General features: G+C 41.5%; 1 long non-coding RNA gene across 1 annotated transcript in view; it reads left to right on the forward strand.

The window, feature by feature from the left end:
- Positions 1-6,886: 6,886 nt before the first annotated feature.
- LOC142847391 (uncharacterized) overlaps positions 6,887-26,187 on the forward strand; it is a 37,154-nt gene continuing 17,853 nt past the window's right edge. Inside the window, exons 1-2 of the long non-coding RNA XR_012910159.1 lie at positions 6,887-6,942; positions 8,135-8,170. This is a non-coding gene — a long non-coding RNA (uncharacterized LOC142847391). The remainder of the gene's footprint in view (positions 6,943-8,134; positions 8,171-26,187) is intronic.

The following is a 26,187-nucleotide window of genomic DNA, read 5'->3' on the forward strand; positions in this document are numbered from 1 at the left end:
GTGCTTTCTGGTCATGGACGTCTCCAGTCCTCCTCCTCTGTGTATCCCGGGTGCTGTTCAGAGTCAAAAGAGCTTCTCTGCCCTCTGCATTTCACTCGATAGGCTTTCTCCTTTGGGTTGCCTTTGTCTTCTTGACAACTGAGTGGTATTTATTGACTGGGTTCAACACATGCTGGGAACGTTCCCCTAAGTAAGCTTGTCTTTAAGGGAAAGATAGGCTGTTAAACAGGGACACATGACCAAATCTTCTGAGCACTGTGTGTTTGCAGGGATTTAGGGAGAGGGGAGCGAATGAGAGCGGAAGTGGACATACATCGGAAGAGGCAGGAGGTCAGGCGGCGATATCTTTGGACCTGGAAGAATGTATATAATTTGACGAAGAAAAAAAAGAGATGAGTGTTCCAGAAAGTAACAGTTTGGTGAACTTCCCAAACAAAGTATGGAGAATGTCTTAGCTGCTGGACAGGGTCCCACGTCCTTGCCCAGAGTCCAAGCTCAAACGTGGGCTCAGCTTGTGGAAGGAACTAAGACCCACTGGGGTTCAGCTTGTGGCCCAGTGACTTATTATTTTCTTGAAAGAGAAACCCTGTCTCTAAAAGCCAAAATACATAAATAAATAAATTTTTCTTTGAATTAAAGTCTGCAGCTGCGTAATGGGTGAGGCAGACGTACAGTGATTCACTGTGATTCCTAATGATGGTACCGAAAGTCAGGCAGTTTATTCTTTAAAAAAAAAAGACAAACGTGTTTCAAGTTTGAGCACTTCTGAATTTGAAATGACTTTTTTTGAGCAGGATTTTAATCTTAAACCTTACGAGAGGATGACAAAGATGACATGGAGTGGGAAGTGGCTGTCCGTGTCCTGCGACCCACGGTTTGCATGGGCATTTTGACGATACAGACTTTGAAGCTGAATGCTTTGTCACTGCGCCCCAGTTACCTGTATACGGATGCTTAGGTTCACATTTCAATGTCTTGCTTCCTAAGCCTGCTTTACATAGTTGTAAGCCTCTTCTGTGGGTCTTCCAGAACAAGCCTTTCATTTTCTCTCAGAGAGAATGACAAGGTAAAACCCAGAGCCTCTCTGAAGGTCATGGGATCGATGGCTTTAGAAGACACCATCCCTGACGACAGGTAATGGAGTTCGTGTGGCTGAAGGCAGAGCATAGGACAAAAAACTGGCAATTTCAAGTTGGCCTCCCCCAAAGAGCGGCCTTTCTGCCTCCTGCCTGGCGGGTGCTGTGGCCACAGGCATGAGTGTGCTTCCTCTGGAATCAGCTTTCCCTGCCACAGTCTTTGGAAGTCGGTGCTGCCGCCCTCCTCCCTGAGGCTGATTACTCCTACTTCCAGCTGTGACTTCTGTCAAGCGGAAGGCAGCATTGTGGGCTGTGACCTTTTGAGAATTTCTTCTAGTTTCCTGAGAAAATTCCACATGCAGTTTTCTGCAAACCCCACACGATCTGTGAAGTCAGCAGCATTATATAAATCCCAGGCATGGTAATTTTTGAGTTTTTTTTTTTAATGTTCCCTATGATGAAGTACTTCTTTTTGTAACTAACTAGTTGTAAATAATTACATCTGCTAATTTGGGAGGAGAGGACAAATCCGGCTTAAAGATCTGAAATAGTGTTCTCTTGAGTAAACAGATAAAAGCTCCAGGCATATAATGTGTTGGTGACATTGTACACTAAAAGAAGAGTGTGAGGAAGGTGACCGGAAGGCACCCTTGCTTGCTGTCCTAAGCGTGGTGTTGGAGACAGAATGGCAGCTCTGTTAGAAATTTTAGTGTGGCCATTAGATCCTTGCTACCCTTGTCTTTCAGGAGTCCCCACGGTATCAAACACACAGGCAAAGCAGTATTGGGAAGTCTGGGTGGAGCATAGGGGCCCCCACAGTATTGTACACACAGGCCATGCAGTAGTAGGAAGTCTGGGTGGAGCCTACGAGTCTGCATTTTTGTTTTTCATTGTTGTTCTGAGTTTTAGACCTGGGGCCTCATGCACACTAAACACATTCTTGCTGACACTATGCTGTCCCTCAAACCAAGCTTCTATATCTAAACCAATGTTTCAGATGACTTCACAACAGACCTTCTGAAGGTCACTTTCTGGGAGATCCCTCGCACCAGGAACATCGTGACATATATCTTGAAACCCAGCAGCATTCATGACTTCGTGTTTCCAGAGTGTCTCCAGTGGCTTTTCACATGAAGATTCTATTTGTGTAGGTATATGCACACCAGTGCAAGTGCGCTTGGGGGCCAGAGGAGGGAAGAAGACACCTGCATCTCCAGTTAGCCACAGCAATGAGCCACCCGATCTGTGCTGGAGACCAAACCTGGGTCTTCTGCAAAAACAGTAAATGTTCTTTTAAAAAAATATTATTATTATGTGTTCTGCCTGCATGACTATCTATGGACCATGAGCCTGCACCTGCGAGAAGAGGATGTCAAGTTCCCCAGAACTGGAGTTACTATTGTCAGGCACCATGTGGGTGCTGGGAATCCAACCCAGGACCTCTGGAAGAGCAGTCAGTGTTCTCAAGCACCAAGCCATCTCTCCAGCCTAAAGCACCATTTGTTTTAGGATTAAAATTATTTTGGTTAAAACACGTTTTAACTAAATCCTTAATTAAGTGATCTATCAAACGTCTGCTTCTCACATCTGAGCTAATGAAGACAGAGCCGGTCTGCAGGGAGCTGGTGACATAAGAGGAGGTTGCCAGTTTGCATGCAGAGGTTCTCTCATCTTCCCCCCACTTCATCCAGGTCCTGCAGCCTGTGTCCCATTCCCCTTCTGCTCCCCGGCTTTCAGACACTCACTTCTACCACACCCTTGCATCTCTTTTCTTTTTCTACTTTTTCCAGGTGATAGCTATGGGAAGGTGCTAACCATCCTGTACAGTTCTTTTTACAACTATTTAAATAATGCTCACAGCATTCTCCCTAGTCTGTGGAAGAAAGGAAGACAGAAGTACCTAAGGTGAGGAAGACGTTCCGCAGGAGAGTCAGAAGTCTCAGGCGGGTCTGGGTCCACAAACCTCATTTCCCAGACAGGTCGTGTGTAAAGCAAAGCACATGCTTCCTCAGTTGGAGAGGCTGATGGCTCTGGAATCAAGGCTCTGACATCCCGTGAAGGTCTTTCTGCTGTGTCTTAACCGAGGTAGGCATCTCAGGGGTGAGACAGTTCCTGTAGCTTCTTTTGTAATCAGCATATATCTATTCATGGAAGGGGGCCCTTAGGTCCAGTCTTCTAACACCAGGACACTGGGATTAAGTCCCTGAAAGAGACTTCTTGGGAGTTGCATTCAAACGACAACATCTGTGGCCTTTCTCTCTTCTAAGTAAATTCAAGTTAATGTCTCAGGAGGGAACCACGGATTCCAGGTCTGGGAAGCATGTGTTGTGATCAAACCCAAAGCTGTTACTTTGTATATTGGAAACAGAAACGCAGGCTGGCAAAAAGCCTCTCTCCCATTCACTCTCATTTTAATACCAGTCTTAAAATTGAATTTCACATTTCTTGATCTCAACCTAAATTCTCTTCACGTAATGACTTTGTTGCCTCTCAAACAGTTAAGACTTTTAAGTTAGGAAACATGAAGATAAGGATAAGTGATAAGTTGTATTTAGTTCACTTAAGGAAGTAAGACATTTCAGATAGTAGATAGTTTGTTTTCTTTTAAAGATTATAAACCTCATGAGCAGGAGCGCAACTGCTCTAAGGTAAGACGGTTGAAGACATCACAACCTCAGTGGACTGTTTTAGTTAGGGAGGTGTGTGCAACTGCCTCTGTAACATGTTTCCTGTCTTTGTCAGGAACTCAGTTTCCCTCCTTCCTACTTTTCTTGCGGCAGGTCATATTCCTTATGTATAAAATATAAATTTCTATTAATCTGTATATCTGAAACTTGCCATCAGTGCGTGTGAACTGTAATCTGATACATTTTTAAATTTAACTTTTTTTTGTCGTGCCATGGATTGAACCCAAGACCCCAAGCAGATTTGCCAAGGACTCTACCTTCCACTTCTAACCCTAGCCCCAATTACTGCTTCTGTGGTCCTCCAAGAGAGAGAGAGAGAGAGAGAGAGAGAGAGAGAGAGAGAGAGAGAGAGAGAGAGAGAGACAGAGAGAGAGAATATTAAATATATGACCTGCACATCCTGAGGTAACCCACTTGATAAGAGGAAGCAAAACCTACCTCAGTAACTTTTATTCTCATCACTTTTCCTCAAGATTTCACAGCTACAGAGGTGACCTCATCTATAACATTAAGTTCTAAGCATGTGTCCACCCATCCTGTGACCAGAGACACAATCAACTTGAAACATTCACTTGTCTCCCTGTCTTGCTGTGTCTTAGACTAGGAATGTCCTCTTCGCCCAGCTGATATTGTTTTTCTCAGCTTATTGTCACTAGGGAACTTCAATTGCCCAGTGAAGGAGATTTCTAGTAGAATGGCTCTATAATTTATGTTCACTATGGCAACAGTAAGGACATTTTTTTCTGGCTGGTTGCTGCTTCCACAAACAGATAAAATTGTCTCTAGTTCCCTTTCCACCTTTTCGGGGAATATACATTAATGGGGAAAAGTAAGAAAAAAAATTAACTCTGTCTTTCTTGCCTCTGTTTATAGTGGGGATCATGTAATGTAGACAGGTGTCTAATTTGTTATTGAATCGTGTCAACATCTGCATTCCTTCCCCAGAGTTAGCATAAATCTCTTACTAAGTGTGCTAAGAATATATGACTGCACCTGTAACAAAGCCTTAATGCTAAGATGGGCATTTCATTTTCTAAGACTATAGAAGAAAATTTTAACACATCTAAATGTATCAATAGACTTCATTTTAAGAAGTCCTGTTTGTTTGATAAACCTGAATCTGCAACAATGTAGCAGCTGCGTGATTCTGGTGTTTCTTCTTGCTGTTATTCCTTTGGCATGCTTTGCTTATCCTGCTAAGTAGGGGTCTGTGCAGCTGGTGTTTCAAATACACACTGATGACTACTAACTGGCTTCTGCGGTACCTGCCAGTATATTGCTTCTCTGTTGCTCTCCTCTAGTTCCGCTCCAGTGGTTATCAATCGTGATGTCAGCCTGGGGTGGGGGAAGGGAGAAAGAAGAGAGGGGACCTGAGGTTAAAGCAGAAGTTAGAAAGGTCATGAGGCCAGAAGAAGAACACCAGGTTTTCCTTCATCTTGGTAACTGCACCGTCTCTGGATTTCTATCACGGTAAGGGTCTCTGTAAATTTCCCTTCTACCTCACACGGCAGAGAGGAAGCTAAAGCCGAGGAAGGTGACACACACTGTCAGTTGTTCCGAGGATGCGATTCAATGGTTCCTGGCCACGCTGAGTCTGAAAGTTGGCTTTGCTTTGTCTTTTTGTCTCCTGCTATGATTTGTGCTGTCTGGCTGGATTTTATGTTCTTTTTAGGATCATTAAATCCTTTCTGGGGCAAGGCAAGGAATACCTCCCAAAGTCTACAGTACCGCAGTGTCTCAGTTAGCTACCTGGTTTTTCTGTGATTAAACACAGGCTCATTTCTTATACCCTTAGGCCAGTTTTATTTATTTGGCCATATGTGACTGCTACTCTGACTATTTATACCCCTGAAAGAGGGATTTATGGTTTTATAAATGTTCTTTACAATTTCACTTGTAGGAACAAAGCTTGTTTCATCAAGATTATTTCTTCCTGGAATTATGCAGTTCATAAAAAAAAATCCTGTCTTTAAAAATATAGTACCTTCAGTTTCGTCTATTTGGGCAGAAAGTTCACCATTCTCTGTGGTTTGTGCTACAATACCAGCACCCGGGGAAGCAGAGAGGTTCATGTATTCAAGGTGACCCTCTGCGACATAATCAGATCTGAGGCCAGCCTAGGCTACCTGCAGTCCTGTCTCCCAAAAAACGAGCTTTATTTTCTAAAATGTACAAAGCCAATAAACACTGCTCACTTTCAGCTTGAACATAATTAAAGGGCACAAATGATTTTCTTTTCTGTGAGATAGTTTTACAGCACAAATTTCAAATAAAATGGACCTTGGGGTCTGCGGTGACCTAAAGGGCATTAACACTTGGCTACTAATGGGAAAGTCTTGAAAACTTAGCCAGGGATAGAACATTTTCCTCATAAATAAGTGAATTGGAAAGTCAGCTTTTTGTCAGGGAGAAGCTCAGCTGTTCCCCATAGCTAACTGGGATCTAAGGACCACTTGGACTCGAAATGCATAGGATGAAAAAGTCCGAGATTGTCCTGGGTGGCAGCAAACTCTGTGATCAGTACTAACTCATCATGATAAATGCCTTTCAAACGAAAAATCTAATTTACTGATTCTACTTTTGAGTCAGATTTTTCCCTATGTAAGTAACTCTGGCTGCCCTGGCCATGCTATGGACACAAGACTGGCCTTGAATTCACAGAGATCCATCTGCATCTCCCTCCCAAATGCTAGCAGTGAAGTTGTGTGCTAACATGCCTTGCCTAGATGAATCATTTTTTCTAAATTTAAGTTAAAAGACTCTTAGATGAACAATAGATCAGTCTTTTAAATAAATACAAGGTTATTTTGAACATAAGACTCAAGGTCCTTTGTTTGGAAAAAAAGACCTGTGTTAGAAAGAATTTTCCTACTAGAAAGGCAAAGGTTTCTATACCATATTGCACATTACTTTTCCCCCACTTCTTTCTTTCTTTTCTTTAGATTGAAGCTAAACCCATTACCTGAGGGAACTCCTGTGGGAAATCTGGAATAGAGCTTTCCAAATCTTCAGCTCTTGATGTAAATATTCCAGAGGAAGCCGAAGAATAGAGGAAATGCCTTGGTAGAAGTACAAAGGAGTTGTCTTTTCTGGACTTGAGTGGTTCTTTTGGGCTAAGGAGAGGTGGAAGAAGAGGATGTGGGCTATATGCTCTGTGTGTCCTGGGCAGCAGAGCCCAGGTCAGTACCTAAGGAAGACTGGCGAGGCAACATGTTGGGTGGGGTCACCGGCAGACACACGGCTGCAGTGGTAGTATTAACATAAAGGACATGCAATAGGACAATGAGTATTCCTTAATTCATAAGGCTAAAGGAGGCAGAGGGGCCCTGGCATGACATGGTTCCTTTCTCCCAGTACTCCTGACATGGGCCTGGGGGAGGCCGGACAAGAGATTCCCACATAGCAGGTAGGGTGGGAAAATGGCTCAAATTAGACTGGGTGCTGTCTTAGGAAAACAGTTCGTGTAGAACTTCTCACAAACTTTAGTACTCAGACAAAGGCTCACACTCACTAGGTTAAAGGTCACACATCCAAGAATATTTGTACATCACAAATTGGTCTTGCTCATATTTTTTTCCGTTAAAGAAAGACCTTTGTGAAGGGTAAGGAAATACAAGCAGTAAGGCACACAGAATGCAAGCCTACTGCAAAGCAGAGGGTGATCTGGAAAGTCCAAGACTATCCCCTCCTTAAGGGCTGGAGATTCTGAAAGTCCTTACGCTCTGGACCTTTGCCACCTACTAAGTTTTATCATGGCCGCTTCCATCAACCTTTCTCTGAGACACTCTGCCTACTGCCCCTTCTCCATCACCTCTTTACCAGCTCGGGAACCATTAGAGCAGCCTATCTCCAAACCTTCATCAGAAGTGTGTGTGTGTGTGTGCATGCGTGTGAGTGTGTGTATGTGTGCATGCATGTGTGTGCATGCACATGTGTGTGCGCATGTGTGAGTGTGTGTGCATGCATGCACATCTGTGTATGTGTGCATGTGAGAGTGTGAATGTGTGCATTCATGTGTGCATTCATGTGTGTGTGTATGTGTATGAGTGTGTGTATGTGTGCATGCCTGTGTGTGCATGCATATGTGTGTGCGTGTGTGTGAATGTGTGTATGTGTGCAGGCATTCACATCTGTGTATGTGCATGTGTGTGTATGTGAGAGTGAATGTGTGCACTCATGTGTGTGTGCATGTGTATGAGTGTGTGTATGTGTGCATGCGCATCTCTTTGTGTGCACGTGTGTGAGTGTGTGCGTGCACATGTGTGTGTACGTGTGTATGTATGCCCATATGTGAATGTGTGAAAAGGCTTTTTTTTTTCTTTAAAGGATACAAAGAAAATCCTTTCTCTTTTATGTTGCTTGCTTTTTCAGATTACAATGACAAGACTAGATGTGTATTCACCCCAGGTAAGGTGCTGGCAACAGGCCAAAAGGACAATTCTATTCACGTCCAGCTTATTGAACCAGTGAGTGTGTCTGGCTTACTTCTAAGAGCACGGATGACTCAAAGTGGCTGTAGCACCAGGGAGCCACCACGTTGTGGGTAAAGACTCACATGCCACATCTCTGGGGCTTTCTATGCATCATGCAGAGAGCTCCACCAAAGCAGCTTTTCTGCCTTGAAATCAGTTATTTTTATTTTACTTTACTACTATTTTTTGAGACAAGGTTTCATGCAGTACAGGCTGGCCATGGACTCTACACGTAGCTGAGTGTGACTTTGGACCAAGGATGACCTTGAACTTCTGACCCTCCTTTTTCCATTTGAGTGCTGAGATCACAAGACAAGAACTCCCTAGCCCTTTCTTATAAGTCTGTACCCTGGACCTTGTATGTGTCATTTATTTTACTCGAGTCTTAAGATAGTCTCTCTCTTTTCCAGGAGAAAACACTTAAGAACTTTCAATATAGTAAAGATTGTACCTTTTATTGCAGCATTCTCTCAAATCACTACTTGCCCTTAAATTGTAAATGGAGTCTGCACATTCATTTCCCGGCTGCCCAGAGCCAAATATTCACAAGAAACTATATTAATTACAGCACTGTCTGGTCGATAGCTCAGGTGCATTTCCAGTTATATCTTACATCTTAAATTAACCCATTTCTATTAATCTATATATCACCACGTGGCTGTGGCTTACCAGTAAGGTTCTGGCATCTTTCTTCTTTGGCAGCTACTTTACATCTTCCCGACTCCACTTTCTTTCTCCCTGCATTTAGTTTAGTTTTCCCCACCTAGCTCTGTTCTGCCTTGCCATAGGCCAAAGCACCTTCTTTATTAACCAAAGATAATAAAACATATTCATAGTATACGGAGGGCAATCACCCATATACTTCATTGAATGGTGCAAAAGAGTGTTGTTTTATCATTCTGAAGCCTAGGCTGATCTGGAAATCACTAGCATGGGATGACCTTGAACTTGTGGTCTCAGTCTCCCAAGTGTGCGTTCACAGGCATAATCAGCCATGCCTGGCTTACCATGTATATTTGCATCTATCATACATATAGGTGAATGAATAGATATTTATATTTGCAAAGCATATTACCGTCTTTCATTCCCATAATGAGTCTTGGTTTCTCACTGCGGGAAGATGTGTTTACACCATTGCTACTGTTCTGCTAAAAAGAAACCCTTGCTTTGCCGCCGCTGCTGTTTTGCCAGATGGACACGATGTACCTGTCAAATTGCCTTCTGAATAATGATGTTCATGCACATGGACCAGCGCTGCTCTCGGCTTTGGTCGGAGAAACTTGATTTTGCAGTGAGCAGCAGTATCCAGAGAGCGCTGAGACCAAATGGCTGTTGAATGCTGAGCCACGAATGAGATGCTTCTAGGTCCCCGCTATCACCCAAGGCTTAGAAACATGTTGGATGAAGGAGAGAAAGAATAGAGGAGCTGAGGAAAGAGTAGAGTGTCGTGGAACACCATGTTCTGGAGACGACAGTGCCATTACCTCCGCTAGATCAGGCCATGGAGGTGGAGTACTCATTGCAGGGGAAGAGCGAGGCCTCTCCCTTCAGAGCTGTAACACTCACAAGGACATATTTCTCCTTGAGGATTTATCAGTAGTTAATGGTAGCTATGGAGAGGGCTTCAGGAGTCCCTGCCCATCCTGGAAAATGTCTACAGTTGATGATTACTGGGAGAGAGAGAGAGAGAGGGAGGTGTTTTCTTGCACGGTGACACTACTCCTGAAAATTTTCCTTTAGCCAGCGTTCTGTACACAACCTTATTAAGTCTCATAGGACATCAAAAGCAAGCAAATGAACAAAACCAAACAACGCAAACCCCAAGCCACAAGAGGCACAAAAGCAGACTAATTGGAAAGATCAATGGGAGAGGGACAAGAGAGGATGAATATGATCAAAATAAGGAAATGTCACAACAAACCCCATTATTCCATATGCTTAATGCATGCTTAAGAAAACACTTAAAAAGCCGGGCAGTGGTGGTGCACACCTTTAATCTCAGCACTCGGGAGGCAGAGGCAGGCGGATCTCTGTGAGTTCGAGGCCAGCCTGGTCTACAAGAGCTAGTTCCAGGACAGGAACCAAAAAGCTACGGAGAAACCCTGTCTCGAAAATCAAAAAAAAAAAAAAAAAAAAAAGAAAGAAATGAAAAGAAAAGAAAAAAAAGAAAAAAACACTTAAAAATTATTACTTTCAATTCTTGTCTCTTACTGCATTCTATTCCTGGCTTCACTTGATGCTCTTCTTTTTTTTTTTTCAGTTTAAGAAATTCAAAGTTCCTGATATAGGGATTCATGTGAATTCTGAATTTGGGTGTCACCCTGAGTTCGAGGAAGTTCCACTGAGGCCTTGTTCCCATTACTGGGCACTGGCCTGTTGCTGCATTGTGGGAGTCTTTTCAGGTTCTCTACCGTGATTCTGCTGGTATCCCCGGAGAGGATTGGGTACCATAATGTTCCTGACATTTCATCACTGAGTGTGCTAATGCTGACTCTCACTGGGCTTCCGTGGACTCCCTAGCGCATGGACTATGTTGCCTGATTGTCAGCTGCCTGCGTGTTTTCACTGGCAGTGGCTTAGGGAAGCATGCAGGGTGGAAGACACAATTCTCAACGTGCTTGTCTCTATTGCCTAGGGACAAGGGAGTGGGGCTCATGTTTTTCCACAGCCTGGCTTGGGTCTAAGTCTCCTCTTGAACTTTGTTGGGGGGTGCAGGCATGGCTGGAGCTGTTTTCTGTAGTGTTCTCCTGGAGTAAAATGGTTACTAACATAATTTTTCTTTAAATGTTTTCTCTTTTCTGTACTGACTCTTCCCTAGTCTGAGAGAGAAGATGTTGAGTGGGACATTTTTTTGTAGACCACTGACATTTTCAGTCTGCCTGATTCTTTAGTATTTAGCCTGGATAGGTGAGGTAAACACATGACATGTGGTCTGTCACTTCTCAAGTCTCCGAGCTTCTGGCCTGTCTGCCTTCTTTCAGGCGTTAGTCCTGTACCTGTGAGTAGTGTGCTGGCATTGTAGCTTAGTTAGTGGGAGGAATGAGGATGAGAATGTCTTTGGCCTTCTTGGAAGCAGCATTTATTTATTTTTGATTAATAGTAACCTTTATCACTCATGTGTTTCTAATGTCAAATGCAAAAAACTATCCTTAGTATGCATATCCTACATGTATGAAATAAAATGCCTAGAATGAAAAGAAAAGAGGATGTTTAATTTTGGTTATCCCTGTCGTTTCTGCCAGTGGATACCAGAACTTTCCTTGTTAGAGAGGTTAGGTTCAGAAGTGAGGAGAGAACTATTTTTGCTTTATTTTCAAGAATTTAGTGATGTACAGAAAGGAGTGACTTGTCAGTGTGTGGCAGTGGTGGCACTGTCCTATCACATCAGGAAGTCCTGTTCTTACAGCAGACAGAGTGAGTGAGATGGTGAGAGATGTATCCCGAGGTTTAACTGGGATGTGAGGCCGCCGTGGTATCTCCTGTGTTGTTTTCCATAGCTGTGGTAAGCTTCCATTACTCATGTTTAACAAGGGATGACTGAAATGCATGTTTAGATTCTTTCACCAGAAGGAAGGATTTGGGTTGGACCAGAAAGGGTACTGGTACCAAAGCCTGACCTCATCAGTACTGTGCTGACTTCTCTGTGACCTCATCAGTACTGTGCTGACTTCTCTGTGACCTCATCAGTACTGCGCTGACTTCTCTGTGACCTCATCAGTACTACGCTGACTTCTCTGGTGACCTCATCAGTACTGTGCTGACTTCTCTGTGACCTCATCAGTACTGTGCTGACTTCTCTGTGACCTCATCAGTACTGTGCTGACTTCTCTGTGACCTCATCAGTACTGCGCTGACTTCTCTGTGACCTCATCAGTACTGTGCTGACTTCTCTGTTGACCTCATCAGTATTGTGCTGACATCTTCTCTGGGCCTTGTTTTGGGGTTTCTTCTTGTTGGAGGGGTATAAGGGAAGATGAGGTGAAGACAGAACTGATGGTGGGGGCCAAAGACTGCTATGGCTCACAGACATTCCTTTACTGTTTGTACTTATCTCTTGTTTTTGCAGGCTAGGTTTTGGACAAATAATCATATCTACATTCCAAATTTGTTATCAGAATTCCCATATTGTCATATATTTTTATTTTACAATTTTTTTAATCCTTCATGTATTCAGTAGCACAGTATTCAGCACTTAATACTCGCTGACTACAACAATGTGAGCTGTGGTGGGTACAGTGATGAAGCAAGGCAGAGTCTCACCTAATGATCCTCTTGGTACAGCAATGCCTAGAAAGCATGAGGTGTAGTTGTGACACAAGTCATGAGTTCAAATCCTGGTTCTTCCGCTTCTGTATTTGAACTTGAGCAAGTTCTGTAAACTCTCTATCCTTGCTTTATGTTTTCTACCCATGAAATATAGACAATGCTTTACTTGTCAAGTGAAGTCATGAATATGGAACCTAGCCAACAATAGCCCTGCCGAGAACATACAGTATACACACTACCAAGATGTAATCCCACAGAGCACGTATGGTACACACACTACCAGGATGTATGTTCAGGAAACATGAATATGTATGAGGATTTCTGTCATAATTTTATGGTAATAAATTTAGAAAAAATCAGTGCCCGTGCCACTGCCAAGTTATAATTCCTAGTAATTACATGTGGACTAGAAACTCATAACTAATCAGCTCAGGAAACCAAGCCTCATGAAGCATATCTCATATGATTAAGTTTCAAACCCATCCAAAATTCAGTTTGGTGGTTCTGTAATACTCTGACTTCATGGAACAGACTTGTAACTCATTAAACTGAAAACAGCCTGTGAATGTCCTTCTAAGAAGCAGGTCTCTGTACCATTCTTAATTACATTCATTACTTGATCCAGTTGAGAGGAAAAACACTGTCCTTATTCACATGATTAACAGTTTCTCATTAAATGTACAGTGAGTTCTTGAAACTAATGCAGGGACATAAGGAAAATAAAAATAATACATTTCCTGTTCTAGAGCCCAGGGATATGGAAAACAGTCAATATGTCTAGAAAACTTCTTAATCATTCAAAAAAAGTTTACACTTTCAGACACAGTACTGTGAATCAAATCTCATGAATTCCAGAGCCCAGAAGACCTTGTGATTTATGGCATGTAGCAGTTGACTTAAAATTAGTTACTGAATTTCCTGAGAAACCGCCACACTGCTTTCCAAAGTGGTTGCACAAGTTTGCATTCCCACCAGCAATGGATGAGTGCACCCCTTTCTCCACAACCTCTCCAACAAAGACTATCATTGGTGTTTTTGATTTTAGCCATTCTGACAGGTGTAAGATGGTATTTTAAAGTTGTCTTGATTTGCATTTCCCTGATCGCTAAAGAAGTTGAGCATGACCTTAAGTGTTTTTTGGCCATTTGAAGTTCTTCTGTTGAGAATTCTCTGTTCAGCTCAGTCTGGACCCAGCAATACCACTCTTGGGAATATACCCAAGAGAGGCCTTATCATACAACAAAAGTATATGCTCAACTATGTTCATAGCAGCATTGTTTGTAATAGCCAGAACCTGGAAACAACCTAGATGCCCTTCAATGGAAGAATGGATGAAGAAAGTATGGAATATATACATATTAGAGTATTACTCAGCAGTAAAAAACAAGGACTTCTTGAATTTTGCATACAAATGAATGGAAATAGAAAACACTATCCTGAGTGAGGTAAGCCAGACCCAAAAAGAGGAACATGGGATTTACTCAATCATATTTGGTTTCTAGCCATAAATAAAGGAAATTGAGCTTATAATTCGCTATCCTAGAGAAGCTAAATAAGAAGGTGAATCCAAAGACAAACATATAGGCATCCTCCTGAATATTAACCTTCATCAGGCGATGAAAGGAGACAGAGACAGAGACCCACATTGGAGCACCGGACATAAATCTCAAGGTCCAAATCAGGAGCAGAAAGAGAGAGAGAACGAGCAAGGAACTCAGGACCGCAAGGGGTGCACCCACACACTGAGGCAATGGGGATGTTCTATTGGGAACTCACCAAGGCCAGCTGGCCTGGGGCTGAAAAAGCCTGGGAAAAAACCGGACTCTCTGAATATAGCGGACAAGGAGGACTACTGAGAACTCAAGAACAATGGCAATGGGTTTCTGATCCTACTGCATGTACTGGCTTTGTGGGAGCCTAGGCAGTTTGGATGCTCAACTTACTAGACCTGGATGGAGGTGGGGGTTCCTTGGACTTCTCACAGGGCAGGGAACCCTGATTGCTCTTCGGGCTGATGGGGGGGGACCTAATTGGGGGAGGGGGAGGGAAATTGGAGGCAGTGGGGGGGGAAGAGACAGAAATCTTTAATAAATAAATAAATTAAAAAAAATAAATAGTTCTAAGCCAACAATTGAATATAATTAGGAAACATGTTAATAGAAAATTTTGCCTTCTAAAAAGCTTATTTCATAATATATATTTTTCCTGCTAAAATGGTATTTAATAAAAAACTAAACCTTTGCTGGTCCCTTATAAAAAAAAATTAGTTACTGAAATAATAGCCATGTGTCACAGAAGCCGAACAGCTCAGCAGGCTTATTTCCAAAGGCAAGTCTCACTAACTACACACACACACACACACACACACACACACACACACACACACACACTCCTATACACATTCACACACACAGACACCTCTCCACACACTCACATATACTCATACACACTCAATATATGCACACTTATACACACGTTTGCTGAAAAGCTAAGGTGATCCTCTGTCATTGTATCCCATCCAAACCCTGGAGCATGGATGAGACAGGAGGAGCTTCACACAGATGGCCTCACTAAGTTCAGCAGGTCACAACAAACAAAGAGATATGGATATGAGAAAGAAACGTGTAGGGAGTGGCTTCAGGAGTGGGAGAGAGATAGAAGAACATGGGAGGTTGGAGAATGACAGTAACCAGAGTACATTATATACATTTAATAAAATTTATTCAAGAATACATGTAATAAAATAATGATTAAAAATAAGTCTCCCACTAGTAGCAATAAGAACAAGGACAGTCCTTAACACTTCACCTGGCTTTTGGAAACCTACTCCTCACACTAAATTGCCTTGCCCAGTCTTTAAACAAGGGAGGAGCTTTGTCCTACCTCAATTTGATATATAATGCTTTGTTGATACCCATGGGAGGCCTGGTCCTCTCTGAACAGAAACGGGAGGAATGGATTCGGAGCAGGAAAGAGGAGAGGTGGCAGGGGGGCAGGAAATGGGAGGAGAAGAGGGACAGGAAACATGACTGGGATGTAAAATAAGTGAATACATTTAATTAATAAAAAGAATTCTAAGAGATAATCATAGATTAAATTACTACATGTAGAAACGGGGGTATCTTTATTCATCTATTATTTTGCAGATAGATAGTCTATAATGACCCAGGTCTCTGATAGATCCAGGGGAACCAAAATCTAGTAGGCAACTCTTCTTGATTCAGCCTGGTTGGTTATCAGACACTGCAGTGTTGATAGGAAAGAGGGGATGGGGAGCTCAGGTGGTTAGGATTATGGCAGATTTTACTGATTTGCTTGAATATAGCATGGTAGCTTTAAAAAGATTTATATGCAATTTATAATAACATTTTATATTTATAATATTTTTATATATCTTACAATAAAATACCTATAATAAACTACATTGACTTATAAAAAAGAAAGGTTTCTCTCAGCTCACAGCTTTGGAGTTTTAGTCCAGGGTCACTTGACCTTCTGCTTTTTAGCATGTGGTAAAGCAGGACATTATGGATAACCATGTGGTAAAGAAGACTACTTACTCAATGGTGCTCAGAAAGCAAAGAAAGGAAAGGAGGCTAGGTTAGCAGTATACCCTTCAAGAGTATGACACAATGATCCAACCTTCTTCTATTTCCCATTAAAGGTTCCACCACTTCCCAGTAGCACCATGGGCTAAACACAGCACTTTCAACACTTGGGCCTTTGGGGGATGTTCAAGATTCAAGCTGTAGCCTAGAGATAGGGCAAGGACAGGCTCGGAAAAGGCAACTGCATGGTCTCAAACATGAAGTCATCAAGGAGAAGGACAAGTGAGGGTTATTAAGACTCAGTGTGTCTACAGCATTTTCCTGGGTTGAAAATGGATAACAAAAGAAAGGAGAGTAACAAATGTGTAAAGAGCCTTACTATTGAAAAAAGAATTTGGAGTTTTTTACATAGGGCACAGAAAGTTTTGAAGATGTGCGGCAGGGGAAAGAGATGATCAGATTTTCATGTTAAAGTCAGAGGAAGTAAGGCGGCAAGAGATCATACATATCGGAACCTTAAAGTTCTATTACTCTATATGCTGAGCGAATTGATATCATCTTGCTTAATTTTCTCTAGAATTGAGTATCGTCATATGACTTCTCATCGTCAAAGTTTTCTTCATGGAAGGGTATTTTATATGCAAAGTCCCAATTTTCTAATCATTTATTAAAGTCACAAAATATTTTATGTGTAGGAAATACAAAAAATAATATATACACAGTTGTACCTAGCATACATATTTAATAAAGCTAACATTTAAGCTGTATTTTATTCAATTTTTTAAATTATAAATTTATGCATACAGATAAACTACCCTCTTCTTAGTTATCTCCTCTCTTGAAATAACTATTGTCTTGTAGTTGGCATGTTATCTTTGTGTGTGCATTTACACTTTTCTATATGAGATACACCCATAAAAATCCATTGCATCCTATTTAAAACTTGTTAAGGTCACCTGCTATGGTGGTTTGAAAGAAAATGGCTCCAAAGAGGAGTGTGATTTTGTTGGAGTAGATATGGCCTTGTTGGAGGAAGTATGTCACTGTGGAGGTGGACTTTGATGTCTCCTATGCTCAAGATATTGCCAGTGAGACAGTCTACTCCTGTTACTTACATATCAACATTTAGCAGCTCCTTCTCCAGCACCATGTCTGCCTGCATGCTGCTATGCTCCCTGCCATGATCATAATAGACTAAACCTCTGAAGCTGTAAATCACCATCTCCATTAAATGTTTTCCATTATAAGAGTTTTTGTGGTCATGGGGTTCCTTCATAGCAACAGAAACTCTAACTAAGACAGAGGTTGATACCACGGGCTGGGGTATTTCTGGGATAGGGCTGACCATGTTTGTGTTTGGAGGAATTTGAATTTTGGACCTTTGGGTGAGGGAAGGAGTAGAATGCTTCAGGTTGGGCGTAATGGGCCATATTAATAGGAATATGGAAGACAATGCTGTTGATAAAGATTTGAATTGTTAGAGCCTGGCTCGAGAGGTTTCAGGGAATTTTAATATGTTGCCTAGAAATTGTTCTTGTGATATTTTGGTGAAGAAAGTGACTGCTTTTGTCTTTGTCCAAAAAATTTTCCTGAGACTAAAGTGAAAAGTTTTGGATAAATTCTATTGGCAGGAGAAATCTCAAAACAGCCTACTCTAGACTCTGTTTTGTGGTTACTAATGTTAATTCTAATGAAGATTTATCATAAAAAGAGCAATCTGAGCAAGGAAAATTATTTGAGGACAAAAGGAGTGCCAGGACGCATAATGCCTCCAAGTCCTATATTCAAGGAGATTAACAGACTAAGAAATGGAAAAAGGGAGTGGTGATCTCATGGCAAGATCTCTCCCAACTAAATTTACAACTTGTGAAAAGAAATTTTAAAAATGCTTAGAGCAGGGTGTGGACACACCTTTAATTCTAGCATTTGGAAGGCAGAGTCTGGGGGATCTCTGAGTTTGAGGCCAACCTGGTCTTCAGATCCAGTTTCAGGACAGCCAGTCTTAAACTGTGGAGGATAGAAAGCTAGTGAAGATATAATTGAACCAAGCAGCCATGTTCCAGACCCAGGAAGCAGCAGAATTTGGAAGCTTCAGCTTATTTATTTATTTATTTTGTTTTTTCAAGGCAGTGTTTCAATGCCATATCCAAGTGTAATGATGGGAAAATAGGGATGTGTATGTGATAGCTCAGTCATAAGGGAATTGATTCACGAAGATGAGGAATTGGATTCAGATTACCAGAACCCACACAGATAAAGCTCGCTCAGTGGTGTGAGTCCATAATCCCAATTGCAGCACCTGGGATACAGAGATAAGGGAGATCTGGAAACTCACAGGCCAGGCTGAAGACTGACTGACTCCTGAAGTTGTTCTCTGGCCGCCAGGAATTCACCATGCACATGAACAGCCTCACAAGTAAGTGCACATATGCACACACGTGCACGAACCCAAACCAAAGTCAAAGTAAGGATGCTGAAAAAAGTCCCTTTAAGTTGAATGAGATGCTCTTTCTGGTCAAATCCCAGTTATTCTAGTGAGGAACAGAAAGCTAATATATGCAAAGAGAAAGTGTGGGCAAGAAGCCTTGAAAACAAGATTTTTTTTTCAGTGTGTTACAAGCCAATCAAAGAATATTGAATTTTATTCTGAGTGGGCAGGCAACTTCTGGAGAGCTTTGTGTTTTGTTTCTGTTTTAGTAAAAACAGAAACTGTCTCACTGAGGTGTAATTACATGCAATGAACTAAACATATTTAAAGAGTATAGTTTGATAAGAGTTGTCATGTTGGCACATACTGCACCACCCCCATTCAGGGCAGGAAGCATTTTCCCACCCCCTTGTAAGGCCCATCCCACACCCTTCTCTTCCATTCAGACACTCTCTGCCCACAGGCAACCACTACCTACTCAGTCATTGCAGTTTGTGATGTCTAGATTTTTTAAAAAAATCAATTGTGATCACACAAAATGCATTATCTATTTGTATGTAGTTCCTTTCTTTGGGAAAAACTACTTTGAGATTTGTTCGTGTTGTGCATATGTGAATAGTTAATTCTCTTTTATTGGTTGAATAGTATGTTATTGTCTTAGTGTTTCTGTTGCCGTGACAAAACATCATGGCCAAAAGGCAAGTCAGGAAGGAAAGGGTTTATTAGGCTTATAATTCAGCAATGATGTTCTTCACTGAAGGAAGTCAGGACAGGGGCTCAAACAGGACAGGATCCTGGATACAGGAACTGAGGCCATGGAGGGGAACTGTCTACTGGCTTCCTTTTCCAGACTTGCTTAGCCCACCTTCTTATGGAACCAAGCACCAGCAACGCAGGGATGGCTCCACCCACCATAGACTGGGCCTTCCCCCATTGATCACTAATGAAGAAAATGCCTTGTCTTAGTTTGGGCTTCTGTTGATGTGAGGAGAAACCATGGCTATGGCAACTCTCATTTATTTAAGGTGTTCACTTAGAGTTTCAGAGGTTCAGTCAATTATCATCATGGAGGAGATAATGGCAGTGTGCAGGCAGATGTGGTGCTGGAGCTGAGAGTCCTTCCATCCTGAATCAACGGCAACAGGAAGTCCACTGACAATTATATTGAGTGAATCTTGAGAAAAAGACCACAAAGCCTGCTCCCGCAGTAACACACTTCCAACAGAAGGTGTGGCCCACATTAAAGGTGTGTCATTCAGCCTCCTCCAACAAGACCACTTCCTTCCACAAGGCCACACCTCCTACTAGTGCTACTTCCTATGAGCTTATGGAGGTCAAATACATTCAAACTACCACCTATCTTTCAGTTATATCTCATCAAGGCGTTTCCTTAACTGAGGCTCCTTCCTCTAATGACTCTAACCTGTGTCAAGTTGACTTGTAAAACCCAACCAGTACAGCTATATTATAGATACCCCAAAGAAGGACTTCGCACATCATTTCCCCTTTTCTCCTAATTTTCTGAGAAATCCATATTGATATCCAAAGGGGCTGTACTGATTTGCACTCCCACCAGCATTGCAGGAGTGTTTCTTTACCCCACATCCTTTTCAGCATAAGTTGTCATCAGTGTTTTTAATCTTGGCCATTCTTACAGGTCTAAGATGGAACTTCATAGTTGTTTTGATTTGCATTTCTCTGATGGCTAAGGATGTTGAACATTTCCTTAAGTGTCTTTGAGCCATTTTAGATTCATTGAGAGTTCTCTGTTTAGGTCTGTAATCCATTATTTTTTATTGGGTTATTTATTTATTTTTTTGATAATCAATTTCTTGAGTTCTTTGTATATTTTAGAGATCAGCCCTTTGTCTGATGTGGGGTTGATGAAGATTTTTTTCCCATTCTGTAGGCTGTCGTTTTGTCTTGTTGACCATGTCCTTTTCTTTACAGAAGCTTTTCAGTTTCAGGAGATCCCATTTATTAATTGTTTCTTTCAGTGTCTGTGCTACTGGGGTTATATTTAGGAAGTGGTCTCCTGTGCCAATGCATTCAAGTGTACTTCCCACTTTCTCTTCTATGAGGTTCAGTGTGGTTCAGTCTTATGTTGAAGTCTTTGATCCATTTGGATTTGGGTTTTGTGCTTGGTGATAGATATGGATCTATTTTCATTCTTCTACATGTTGATATCCAGTTATGCCAGCACCATTTGTTAAATGTGCTTTCTTTTTTTCTATTTGTTATTTTTTGCTTCTTTGTCAAAAAATCAGTTGTTCATAGGTGTGTGGATTAATACTGGGGTCTTCAATTCGGTTCCATTGGTCCTCCTGTCTGTTTTTATTCCAATACCAGGGTGTTTTCAGTACTGTAGCTCTGTAGTAGATTTTAAAGTCAGGGATTGTGATACCTCCAGAAATTCCTTTATTGTACAGGATTGTTTTGGCTATCCTGGGTAGTTGCCAGTTCTATTTCACTAGAGGTTATGGGTCTCTTTAAATTGTTCATTTTATCTAGATTTAACTAGGTAGGATATAACTAGGTAGGATATCAAGAAAATGTATGGCAAAGAATCCATTGAAATGTTTGTCCTCAAAGGAAGCAGTTCAGGATAATATTTGTTTAGACAAGGTCTTTTTGAAAATGTGATAAATTAAAAGAGATGAGGTGATGTGGAAAGAAAATACCCAGCAGACAAAACCTACAAGAGAAGTTTACCTAATCCCTCGTGATTCTGATACAAAATTTCGGGGAGAGTCAAGTTTGTGCCATCGAGAGAGCAGCTGAGTCCCGCCGCAGTCTTCTGCCACTACTAGTCACCTTTCTGTATCGATGGATAATTTTGTAATTACCTGATTTTGAGGACTTATCTCTGACCTTTAAAACCTCCATTTTAAGACGGATTGAGAAAATAAGCATAAGTGGTGGGTGCCCTAAGAACTGTCCTAGCACATGAGGACAGCTTCATATTCTGCACACGAATACAGTGGCACAAGTGTCAGCTGGGGCTGGCTGAAGTGACAGCCTCTTGACCCCTTTCTGTGGTCTGAGTTAAGAAAGCTTGACCTTTATCCTAGGGTATGGATTGAACATTTGTATTTGGCATTACAGAAACTCAAATTACAGGGCTTTGAGTATGACATAGGCAGGTCAAGTGAACTGTGGACACTCTGGGTTACTTTAGTCAAGATGCCAATGGAGGTGTGGAAGGTGGGAGGTCAACAGGATGGAAGAGGCCACAGTATAATTACAGAGCAATGCCTTTTATTCTATTTCTGTTCTAAAACAGTGAATATGTGAATATCCAACTATTAAAGGAAACAATTCGTTTACAGAACACCAAAGATGTGCCTAAGCAAGACAAGCACCCACTTCCATTAACACATGACAATGCTTCCTTAACTTATGACTGGAGGTATATTTTGTTTATTTAACCATCCAAAAAAAGGCATCGCAGGTTTTCCACTTGGCTGAGTTGTCACTAACTTTAGGACATTAAGTAGTGTGTGTGTCTGAGTGTGTGTGTGAGAGAGAGACAGAGAGAGAGACAGAGAGACAGAGAGAGACAGAGACAGACAGACAGCGACACAGAGATACACACAGAGAGAGACAGAGAGACAGAGACAGACAGAGACAGACAGACAGACAGCGACACAGAGATACACAGAGAGAGAGACAGACAGAGACCTCCAGGGTGAATATGCTAATCAGAAAACGTATGCCATCAAGCATGGGGGTGCATCCTTTAACCCCAGTACTCAGAAGGCAAAGCGGGATTCTGTGAGTTAGAAGCCACCCTGGTCTACACTGAGTTCCAAGACAGATAAGTCTACACAGAGGCATTGATTGTCTCAAAAATATTTTGGACAGAAATGTAAAAAAGAAAGAAAACTAATTTACTGCTCAAATCATGAGCAAAATTAAAACATGGAAACACCACTATATTTTCAGTGTGGCCACCTTTCAGTGTTTGTTTTTCTTTTGTTCTTTTCCTCATAGACACCATGGTGTCTGACAAAACCTTTCCTGGGAAGACCCAATCCACATCTACTCTCCCCAAATAGGAAGCCTGTGTCAGACTAAAGTACAGACACCACAGAAGTGCAGCTTGGTGAACTAGTGAGTTTTATTGAGTTACTTACAGGACTATGGGTGAGCGGGTACCTAAAGGAGCAGAACTGACTCAGACAACTGCATCATCCAAGCTCACCCTGGTGTGGGTGACAAAGCTGGGAACCTGGGCACAGTGCACAGCCTGCAGGCAGGCCAACAGGATGGAGAGTGTTAGTTCCATGTGGCTCAGTTGGTCCAAATTGCAGGTTGGCTTCTCCATGTCTTCTTTGCCCCCAGCTTCACTTTCTGTGAGAAGTCTCAGCTTTTCTTGTTTACTCTGGCAGGGAGGGGTCTAGTGAATCTAGTAAATTTCAGGGGCTTCCTGAATCTATGTTGAGTTATTTACCTTAGAGCTTAAGGAGCTTCCTCCAGGAGAGATTCTGGAGCAAATTGTTGAACAGAGATAGTTTCATAATTAAAACATTACTATCAGTAAAAATTTTAGACTGCTTGTCTGTCTTACCTTTGTATTGGTCATGGAATTTTATATTTCCATATTTATATTTTATATATTCCATAGAACTATAACTATTGATATATTGGTAATTTAATTAATCATATTTTATACTATGCATTTATTATATATTATATGATAGCACCTTAGTGAGGCTATACCAAAATTTATTTAGTTGTTATTCTGTTGCTAGAGATCTTCATGCTTATATTTTTTGGAATAAAATATTAGTAACAATAAGCTTTTAGATACTCCTTTTCTGTGTTTATTTTAACTTTGTCATTATCACAACTTTTTCTTTTTTGAGATAGGGTCTTCTGGAGTCCAGGTTGGCCTCAAACTCACCATGTAGATAAGGAGGAGATTATAGTCCATATCCTGCTTCCACTTGACACGTACTGGGGCTACAGGTTCGAACTACTTCCACACTTAGATGTTATCTTTCCCATTTTTATGTCAAATTTGGCATGCTCTTGCTTAGTCTGACCCAGACACTCACCCTGTGGCACCTGGCCCTCTGTGCTAACCCTCTAGCCCCAGGTAAGAGCCACAGCTGTGAGCTCTCTTGCTGAGTCTGACTCGGTTCCTTGCCCTCATGTTGCCACCCCACCCAAGGCCCAAGTAGAGCTGGAATTGTATCCACTCACACTGTTGATCACTGTGATCCAGGAGCCTCACCTGGAGCTGTCACCAGCGCCCCTCTCCATCACCCCTCTTGGTACAGAACTAAGCAGGAACCATACCCTCCTCCCCTTTTGCCACTTGTGGCTCAGAACACTCACCTTTCACAGTCTCCTGTGCTGCCCCTCTGGGCTCAGCTGGAATTTGTGCCTTTTGCTGAATCTGACCCACTCCAGACCAGGTTCTTCCAGGTGCCATGCTCTCATTTTTTTCAGAAAGGCTGCCTAGCCCCTTGTCCCATGCTGCTTTTCTAGGCCTAGACCAGGTGAGAGCCCCACTAGGGAATTTCTTGGACTTGATCAAGCAGTCTCATCCCACATAAGACGCCATGCATCACTGGGGCTGCCACTGAGTTAACAGCTTTTCTCCTGCAGCTTTCAATACAGTTTCTTTGCTATGTATATTTAGTGTTTTAACTACAATATACTACGAGGAGTTTATTTCTTTGTCCTGTCTACTTGGTGTTCTGTGTGCTTCTTGTTTTTCCTCAGTTTAGGGGAATTTTTTCTATGATCCTGTTTAAGACCTGATGTTTGCTGCTGACCTGGTTCTTCTCTGTGCCTATCATTCATAGTTGCTAATCGTATTACAAGGGCAAATTTGTCAGAATAACAGCCCATGTTCTGAAAGACCACAGATGCCAACCCAGCAAAACTATTTGCAACAGTTGAAGGAGAAAGAAAAGTTCTATCTTTTAGAGGGCTTCCTCTTCTTTGTCTAACCTTAATTGGAGCGTGCCTCTATGACCTTATTTGGAGGATCACCCTGCACAGAGCTACCTGCAAACTCTATATGATTCAGCTGTATGACTCAGCACTTAAATCTCATTCTTTTCTCCTGCACGCATGATAATTGGGTGCTGTGTCATGCCTAATCAGTCCTTCCTGCCCATAATGCTAAGAAGCTTACATACCTTACCCCTGGAACAACAAAATGAGCTGTCTTTCTGAAGCTGACTTCCAGAAGCTTTTTCTGCCATGGTCATGGCCTTCTGAACCCTGCTCACCATATCTGCTCCCTTTGCCCTCCTGGGCCAGGAGCCAACAACCCCTGAGGAAAGGGAGACCCACAACAAACAACAAAATGACAGTAGTCAACATACACCTTTCTTCTTTTTAAATTTATTCTTAAGGAATTTCCTGTGAGTATTGTATTTATATCATTTCCAGGCCCCTAACTCTTACCAGGTCCCCCACTCCTTCTCAAACACAGCCTCTTATCTTTATTATTACATAATCAATTTTTATTATTACATAAATGCATGCACATAATTCTATAAATATAACCTGTTTATTTCATATCGCTTATTTAGAACTGGAATCTTGGGATTAGATATTAGGGGATTCATTCCTTGAGAAGACTGATTCCCCTTCTCTCACCAGCCATTAGTTACCACTCACACTGATATGCCGCTTGGTGTTTTTATTATTTAAAACCATATTGCCAAGATTTCATGGGCGTAGCTTCCTTATCAGTTATAGAAGAAACAACCTTGCAGCAGATATCCTGGTCTTCTTGCTCTTACAATCTTTCTGTCCTCTCTTTCTTGATGTTCCCTGAGCCTTAGGCTCAGCAGCAGAGGTAACTGAGTTATTTAATTGGTATTTTATTTTTTCTATGGTATGAGATTTTCAGGAGGTTCCATTTATTGTTAATCTTAGTGCTGCTGGTGTTATATTTAGCAAGTAGTCTTCTGTGACAATACACTCAAGGCTATTCCACACTTTTCTTCTGTGACGGATTTATGTTGAGGTCTTTGGTTCACTAGGAATTGAGTTTTGTGCATGGTGATAGACATGGATCTATTTGCCTTCTTCTACATGTCAACATCCAGTAATGCGAGCACCATTTGTTGAAAATGCTTTTTTTTCCATTGTAGAATTTTGGCTTCTTTAGAGATTATAACTTGATAGATTATATTTTGGATTAGTAATGCACACATATTTGATTTAATGAGTTATCAGCAAGATTATGTTCACTACTGCTAATGCTGCTAATTTTTTATTACTTCAGCTAACAAATTTAAACAAAAAATAAAACAAAAGATTTCTGGTATAGCATGTCAGGAAACATTGGGACCTGGGAGCAGTTCCACACTGGCAATCTATACTTTACAGAACTATGAGAAGGAGAAATTTAATAAGGTAGAGACCTAAAGAAAAGTCCATAAATCTGTGATGAATATCATAGAATTACAAGCCAGTACCAGAACTGAACATCATTACCGTGATAAGGTCTCTACTGAGAAGAGCAGAGAGAATAAGCATGGATGAATGACGAGAAACTGGCCTGAGGTATCAGAGTGAACTCAGACATTCTTTAGAGATGAACTCATTTACAAGCAAAGTTAATTTTTATACAAGACAGTCTTCTATAATCCAAGTCAAGTAGTGTTCTGGAAGAACATGGTTCAAATAAGACATAAAAAATAATGTAAAATGAAATTAAAATTTCCCAGATGAAGTACC

Source organism: Microtus pennsylvanicus, chromosome 3, assembly GCF_037038515.1.
Source record: "Microtus pennsylvanicus isolate mMicPen1 chromosome 3, mMicPen1.hap1, whole genome shotgun sequence".
In the NCBI taxonomy this organism is placed as follows: Eukaryota; Metazoa; Chordata; class Mammalia; order Rodentia; family Cricetidae; genus Microtus; species Microtus pennsylvanicus.